Below are 9,136 nucleotides of genomic sequence, written 5' to 3'. Positions count from 1 at the left end.
AATCAAAAACCTTTTAATTTCATAAAAAATAAACCTTATTGTTGCTGCGGAACCCTTCATGGGCGAGTCCAACTCGCACTTGGCCGGTTTTTTTTTTTCAATTTTGTCAGAAGTGATAACGCTCACTCAAAATTTGTGACTGATGGTTGCATCAAGCAAAAATCAAAATATCCAGATTTTCGTCAATCAACTTCATGCAATCGTCAGTCACGCTCTTACACAGTAGGTTATACATCAGTCACAGCCGTGACTGTGGTAAAACTGACAGCAAAACCTACCGTGTAATGGATGCCTTACAGCAGAACATAATATAGAACCTTTTTAAAAGTTGGTCAAAATTAAGATAATATTGTGCGAAGTCTCGAGGTTCTTCAAAATTTTCCAAAGCTAGTACTTTTTGACTAACATCTTTTAAAGTTAATTACTAACTTATTATATTATTACCCCTCTCATGTCCTCATTTTGATAAAAGAGGAGCATAGTTTTTAAATTTTAACCGTAAAAGACTATAGTAAAATTGGGATCAAACTAGTACCACCACACTACATTTCCTTTAAATCCGTTCAAAAGTTTTAACTGAGCAACAAACATCGGGTTGTTGTATGTTTGCCTGTGCCTAAGGATACACAGGTTAATGATTTACACCCCGTTTATTCCCTGCAGTCTAGATATAATCTGCATTGTACACAGAGAGTCCCCTTGTGTATTCTAATGTGGTTTTTACGCTAATTCAATGCAACGGTGGCGCTAATAGCTGTGATTTACGCGTATTACGCACGCATACTGCACGCGCTGACTATAGAACAACTTTTATAGAGTAACAAATAGACGGGTTCGTGTTACTATCGTTTAGCACCTTTTATATGACCATTAGAAAAGTTAAGTATCGATAAATGATGCGTATGTCCTTTTTTCATTTTGAACAGTTTGATCGCGCCAGATGATAGCTTAATGTGATGTTTAAAAATAATAAAACCTTATTATCTATACATATTATAATAAAACTGTAGAAATGACAATTCTGTACATTAAAGATATCCAAAAAATAATAAGCGGGGGCTGTTACTACATCGCTACGAGTATAGAAGCCAAAACTGTGGTTAGTTTTTTGTCTGTTTGTATGTTTGTTCCAGCATCACACGAAAACTACTGATCCGATTTGAATGCGGTTTTCGCAAATATATTTGTCTTCTTCCAACTTAACATCTAGTGTACAAATTTTTTTCCCCCCACCTCTCTAAGGGATCAAAATAGGGGGTAAGATTTTGTACCAAACGTTTTTCTTTAACACGAAAACTACTGATCCGATTTGAATACGGTTTTCGCAAATATATTTATCTTCTTGTAACTTAACATCTGGTGTATAAATTTTCCCCCCCTCACCCCTCTAAGGGGACCAAAGAGGGGGTCAAATTTTGTATCAAACTTTTTTCTTCAATGGGCTAACTTCATATTATTAACTGTATTTTCCAATTTAACATCTGGTGTATAAAATTTTTCCCCACCCCTTTAAGGGGGCCGAAGAGGGGGTCAGATATTAAACTTTTTTTTACATGAAAACTACTAATCCGATTTGAATATGGTTTTCGCAGATATATTTATCTTCTTCCAACTTCATATCTGGTGTATAAAATCCCCCCCCCCCCTCAAAGGGGACCAAAGAGGGGGCAGATTTTGTATCAAACTTTTTTCTTGAATAAACTTTCATCATATTATAAACTGTATTTTCCAATTTAATATCTGGTCTATATTTTTTTTTTTCTATAACACGAAAACTACTGATCCGATTTGAATACGGTTTTTGCAGATATATATGCCTTATTCAAACTTAGCATCTGCGCCGCCCAAGAGCAATGGTGTTACGCAACGCCGCCAAACAGCTATCCATACTAATATTATAAATACGAAAGTGTGTGTATTTGTTTGTTTGTCATTTCTTCGCAGCCTAACGAAGCAATTATCAATTGACTTGATTTTTGGCATCGACTTAGTTGAAAGGATGGAGAGTAACATAGGCTACTTTTGGTCTTGGAAAAACATCATATTTCTAAAGGAGATTTGCAAGAATATTCGTATTGTACACGATTTTCGAATTCCACGCGAGCGAAGCCGCGGGCAAAAAGAATACGCAGCATTAAAAAGAGTTGAAATTATATCTATCTATTGTATAATCAAACGTATTTGCTAGGAATATTACGCAAAGCTTAAAAGGTCAGAGCAGAGGGCGCATATATTTTTTTAATTAAATAAGGGGGCAAACGAGCAGACGGGTCACCTGATGGAAAGCAACTTCCGTCGCCCATGGACACTCGCAGCATCAGAAGAGCTACAGGTGCGTTGCCGGCTTTTTAAGAGGGAATAGGGTAATAGGGGAGGGTAGGAATGGGAAGGGAAGGGAATAGGGTAGGGGATAGGGCCTCCAGTAAACCTATAATGACAGAAACGTTTTCAAACGTCGAACAAAACTTTGTGTTTTCTGTCTAGCTGGTGCTGCCTCGAGCGTGAAAATATAGCAACATAATATTATATCCTATTCGACCTACCGCTTATAATGATATAGACACTCCCATGTTAACACTCACTTCACTCCCATGTTAACATAATAATATATGCTATTCGTAATTCGACTAACCGCTTATAAAGATAAATACCTCCTATGTTAACACTCACTCCGTGCTAACACTTACTCCACTCCCATGTTAACATAATAATATATGCTGTTCGTAATTCGACTAATCGCTTATAAAGATAAATACACTCCCATGTTAACACTCACTCCACTCCCATGTTAACATAATAATATATGCTATTCGTAATTCGACTAACCGCCTATAAAGATAAATGCACTCCAATGTTAACAGCAAGACTATAATGTTGGCTCTATTTTTTACTTTAGATAAAATGAGGTGAAAATATACTTTTCACCTTATAATGAACACCGATTTCTGCCATAACAGCAAAACATGGTTAAACTGGTGATAAAATCGCATGTGGATATGAAATGTGGCGGAAACAAAGGGTTAACAGCATAAATCAATTGGCTCCTATTAGCTATGCTTCCCTGGGCAAAGTGCATTGCGAATTATGACGTAAACACCAATACGTGGTATGGCTATGGCTATATAATATAAATACCGTAGTCAAGTTGCATTCGATTATTTTGACACTGGTGTTCAAAAATCCGATTGTCCTAAGCGACAAGGCATTTACAATTTTTATATCAAATCTCATAGATATTTAGCTTATTTCAGTCGGTGAGTGAACACGTATGACGTAACATACGACAGCTATGCAATAATATATATTGCACAAAATACTTAAAAATAATATTCACATCAATTCATATTAGTACCACTCATAACTAAGCAAAGTGAAATCTACTCCGCCATGACTGATGGTGGGGCATCAATGCGGAAACCCCGTCTACCGTGTTTTTCACCTCCGCTGCACATGTCAAAACAACGTGGATAGGTTCCGTAAGCAGTGGAGGGTTTTATTTTTGCATTTCAATAAAAATCTGGCGTCGTCTAAAAAGAAGTAGTATTAATAATTGAATCGCCTTGATATTTTTCATTTTGAGTTTTGTTGATCAAGTTACGTTTGCAACATAATATTATTTTATTGGTAAAAAAAATCGTCTTTTGACAGTCGCCGTTTTTTATATCTTATTTCTTTTTATTTCCATAGAAAATAAAGATGCCATTGACGATTTTGACTGTGAAGTTATGATTAAAAACCCATTGGCAACGCATCGTAAGCAAGCACTTAGCACCGGCTTTACCGAAATTGTAAAGTTGTTGGTTTCTAATTTAGCTGTCGAATTCATTGAATGAAACATAACAAGTATTGTTCAACACATGAACAATGCATTGAAGGAACATGTTAATCTCATCAAAATCATGTCAATTTTGTTGTCAATCAAAAACATGTCAATTTTGTACAAAATTAAGTCGACAATCTGTGATTATAATATTGTGAAAGATGTGTTATGGATACAGACATATATCAAGATTGATACCGCATGTCGCTCAATTTGTATGAAAACGAGAGTGCCACTTTTATATAGCTACTGTGACGTACCGATGATAAGAAAAGTGCCCATTATCCAGGCGAACGTTTCTATCCGAATCTCTACGGCTCAATTAGGCACTTTTTGGCAATTAGGCATTTTTTAAATTCCGATTGACGTCCGATTCCGATAGCAGACTAAAGAACAGACTTTCGAAAGACGAGCATTGCTCGTCGTTTGGGAGCGCGATATAGCACGCGAAGTACATACTCATGCGGTATCTATTATGATCTAACGCCTCCGTGGTCTAGTGGTTAGAGCGTCGCTCTCGACTCCGGAGGTCGTGGGTTCGAATCCCGCGTTGGAAACATGTTATTTCCAAGTTTGGTTAGGACAATGCAGGCTGATCACCTGATTGTCTGACAAGTAAGATGATCCATGCGTCGGATGGGCATGTAAAAAGTCGGTCCTGCGCCTGATCTCTCGCCAGTCGTGTCGGTCTTCCGTCCCACTGGGTTATGAGAGTAAAAGGAATAGAGAGTGCTCTTGTGTACTGCGCACACACTTGGGCACTATAAAATTACTCCTGCGTACCTGGCCTGGTTTCAATGAAACCGGCCACCGTCACCGAAACCGGTGTGGGGGAGTATTATTATGATCTATTTCTGTGGTTATGGATAACCTCGGCGGAACCCTAAAACCTAAATAGGCGATCGCTACTAAGGAAATCACTTATCACGTAATGTTCATTTAAATATGGCATGGGGTATCATGAGTCACGACGCTAAATCACAATGTAAATTTATTCCGCAGGAAACCATGGTGCCGGGGGGTTAAAAGACCGAAATATGATCTTAAAACTTTTAATTGTTCAATGTTTATCGCGGAGTTTATGGTGGGGTTGAAAGGGATTGAAACTTGAAAATGATGTTAAAATTTGTAATTAATAACTATCTTGGCATTGAAATTCTTCAGTCTCCTAGAATTACGGAAGTGTGTATGTCTGTCTGTTACCTCTTAATGCATAAGCTGTAACAATTTTGATTAAATTTTGTATGAAGGTAAAGAAAGTTTCAGGAAAGTACTATATAGATCTCATAGAAACGCCGCAACGAGTAGTTTATTTTATTTAGGGATAGCTGTCCCGGCAAATGTTGTTTTGCCATAAAATGATTTTCCCTGTTTTCCTGCTTTTCTCCTGAAGTTTTTTCTGTTTTTTTTTTCTATAGACCTCACGGAGCCCGACACCTTTCCAACGAACGCAAAACCGGTTCGTGCGTTCTGGAGTTATAGCGTCAGGAAGGAAAACCCGACTTTTTTTATATATTAGATGTTATTGTAATGTTCCTTTTTTCTATCTTAACTAAATAATACTATTATAATGCAATATTTTACATTGTTTGACTATAAACCTAATTTAGTAAATTAATGTTATGGTCGATTGGAATGCTTATTACTTAGTTTGGCCAAAACTGTTACATAATGTATTTTACCTGCAAAATTACCTGAATTTCGCTATAAACTCCGTTATAAACCGTAATATACTGTATTTCATGAACTAAGTTCAGCCTTTGGCGTCAAGTAGAGTTCGGTTACAAAGGCGGGTCGTCGTATAATGATGCTAAGAAAACCTTAATTAAGCTGACAAACATATTAACGTCGACATGTAAATTTTGATGAGAGTTAAATACTCGTAATCCTCCTGTCTAAGTAGATACAACTCATTTAAATAAAGAGATTATCGTCAAAAAGGCAAAGGTATACGCCAAAAGGTTATTTCTAGAAAAAGTTTTTTCACTGTAATTTTTAAACATTTAATTATTCCTCTTAATGTTCTACAAAGCATGTTATACTAATTATTGACATTGTAGTCAATACACATCATGCAGGTTTTAGTTCTTCTACGTAGGAGGTACTTTTACCTTGAATAAATAAATATTCTATTTATTAGTTTGTATCCCTCTAGCACGGAGGATGAACAAACAAATACGGCCAGTAATATATTTTTGTTATCATTATATCGGAGTACAAAAAAACACTTGAAAACATATTGACAAAGAATTTTCTAGAAAAGCTATTCAATTTCACAAAACAACATTTGAATGGCAAAACACATCAAACGCGAAATGAAAAATTGTAAACAATAATTCACAATGTTTGTAAGAAGCAATACAAATAGTTCGGTAATTCACAGGCTATTGGATCTGAGAATGCCCTTTGTCACCCCAAGCTAGGAGGGAAAATATTTTGCACCCTTGTTGGTGGAATCACGCGTCGACTCACGAAGACGGATCATTGGCACGCGGTAGGAGGGCGGCGCAGACGAGCGATTAAAGTCCCAGAGTTCTATTTAATTTTATTAAATACTAAGGTGCTGATCCTGATATGTGCTGGACAGGCTGTCCACAACTTAACATGATAGATAGAGTATGTACAATCTGTCAAGCTAAGTTATAGATAGCCTATCTGGCACTTATCAAGAAGTGCATGGTGAAACAGCCCCTTAATGTTGGTCGAACTTTAAGCACAGTTTTGTACATCTTCTCTAATTGTTTAAAGTTCAATCAAATTCGATCCAATATAGAGATATACTTAGATAATAGTAGAATTAGACAATATCAGAATCAGCATTTAAAACTGCTGGATAAAGTTGTAAATTTGTCTATGATAATTGATTGATGTGTAATAATATTATGTAGTATGTGCGTTAGAAATCTCAATATTTTACAGTTAAAAAGCAAATCTGTATTGCAATAAATTAATTTTAAAAGCCTAGATCGTGTAGAACCTTTTGACACAACATTCACAAAATCAGCCACTCGCAAAAAACTTTTCTTGTAATCTTGCTGGAGTTATTTTCGAATTCGTAATCATCACAGTCTTCACAAAGAGTCACACTTCCAATTTTTAATAAAGAACTTTTAATTCTGATTTCAACCATTTGTCGGCCGTCTGCGCCGTCTTCCGCCCCAGAAGATGGATCATCGAGACGGAGGGATCGTTCGATAAACCGTCGCGATATGGAAAACTGTTAGCGCACAACAGAATGCAGCTTACTGCTGAATTTTACGCCATTATAGCGCTAACGGGGTGACTGGTGACTTACGTTCTCTAAGAATTTCACGGGGTAGATATAAAGATATATATATTTTATAGGTATTGTTTTGTTATGTAGTATGTCAAAGACATAGTTTGACAAGTTGGAGCGCTCTTGTCTGACACGTTAGAAAATTATAATAGGCAAAACATTGTGCAATTATAATGTCTATATAATATAACGTGGGATAGCCATGCTTCGGCACGAATGGGCCGGCTCGACCGGATAAATACCACGTTCTCACAGAAAACCGAGTGAGTGAGTTTACCGGAGGCCCAATCCCCTAACCCATACCCTATTCTCTTCCCTACCCTCAACTATTCCCTTCCCTTCCCTTCCCTACCCTCCCCTATTACCCTATTCAATCTTAAAAGGCCGGCAACGCACTTGCAGCTCTTCTGATGCTGCGAGTGTCCATGGGCGACGGAAGTTGCTTTCCATCAGGTGACCCGTTTGCTCGTTTGCCCCCATATTTCATAAAAAAAAAAAAAGTGCGGATCTTTTTATTAGTGACAAGGTAAATGTAAAAAATGTGTATCTAGCTGAAAATTGATGTTTTCGAATGCAGAAAAATCTGTAATAATGTTTAGGTTTAAATAAATGGTTATTCATATGAAATGAAACTTTATTAAATTTTCAAAAAAGATTATAAAGTTTCATTGTTATCATTATAAACGTACCTCAGTTTTAAAAAAATAATATAATGGCTTTTTGGTCTTGACTACTCTAACCATAATATTTAGTAAATTTCAAAATATACAATGTCAATTCCACTTGTTGAACGTTTTAAAATAACGTCAAACACACACTTTCCATTTATGCTGTTGAAAAAATATTGACATTTACTTAAGCTTCCCCCAGGCGTGGCAAAGTTTAGAGACGCTACCAGGAGAGCATACACTTAAAAGAGCATTATCTTCTTATTTTTATATTAAACTCCGAAAGAGGGAATCGTGTAATCGCCTTAAGCTTTTCATCATTCAGGGACATCTGTTGCCGCTCCCTAAATAAATTTGAACTTTGCATTCCCTGGAAACGATAAACTTCATATTGTTTCAGGAATCGGAAATATTAATTAACTAATTTTGAGATAGAGGGGGGTAAAATCTGATGATGCTACGGTTTTGATGAGCCTCTTCTACTCGACTTTTGTTTTTTTTATTCGGTGCGTTCAAAGTATTTTCTATTCCACACCTTTTTCATGTCTTAAAATAGTTTGATTATTTAAAAAGCTATGCTAGTCTCATGGGTCTTAGAAACCAAAAGCGTCCCAACATCTAGCATACATTTGAAAGGATAATTTAATTTTCATTATCCTAATACGTAAGATTTTCATTAGTCTAAAAGCATTAATAAAAACACTCTCCGATAATGCAAATGTAAATATTTTACGTGCGAATGGTGGTACGCCTACAGGGAATCGATTCTCATACCACGAAGAATTTATGTTCGATCGCCGGTTGTCACACTTACATTTTAGACATCATTTTTTTTAATATGAAATAAGGGGGCAAACGAGCAAACGGGTCACCTGATGGAGAGCAACTTCCGTCGCCCATGGACACTCGCAGCATCAGAAGAGCTGCAAGTGCGTTGCCGGCCTTTTAAGAGCGAATAGTGTAATAGGGGAGAGTAGGGAAGGGAAGGAAATAGGGGAGGGCAGGGAAGGGAATAGGGTAGGTGACTGGGCCTCCGGTAAACTCACTCACTCGGCGAAATACAGCGCAAGCGCTGTTTCACGCCGGTTTTCTGTGAGAACGTGGTATTTCTCCGGTCGAGCCGGCCCATTCGTGCCGGAGCATGGCTCACCCACGTATAAAAGTCATGTGTGTGTGCATACTGTATAAATGTGCATGTATAAGTGTCTAAGCACACTAGGCCGAAAATAAGCGGCTGAAGTTCGGTATGATTACGTCAGCAATGCACTAAGCATACAATAATATAATGCGACGTAATTTCGGCATGGTGTGTCATGTCATGGTGTGTCATGTCATGGTGTGTCATGTCATGGTGTGCATCATCGGTTATTT

The sequence above is a fragment of the Aricia agestis genome, chromosome 14 (genome assembly GCF_905147365.1).
Source record: "Aricia agestis chromosome 14, ilAriAges1.1, whole genome shotgun sequence".
Lineage (NCBI taxonomy): Eukaryota > Metazoa > Arthropoda > Insecta > Lepidoptera > Lycaenidae > Aricia > Aricia agestis.
Note: the sequence above shows the minus strand (reverse complement) of the source record.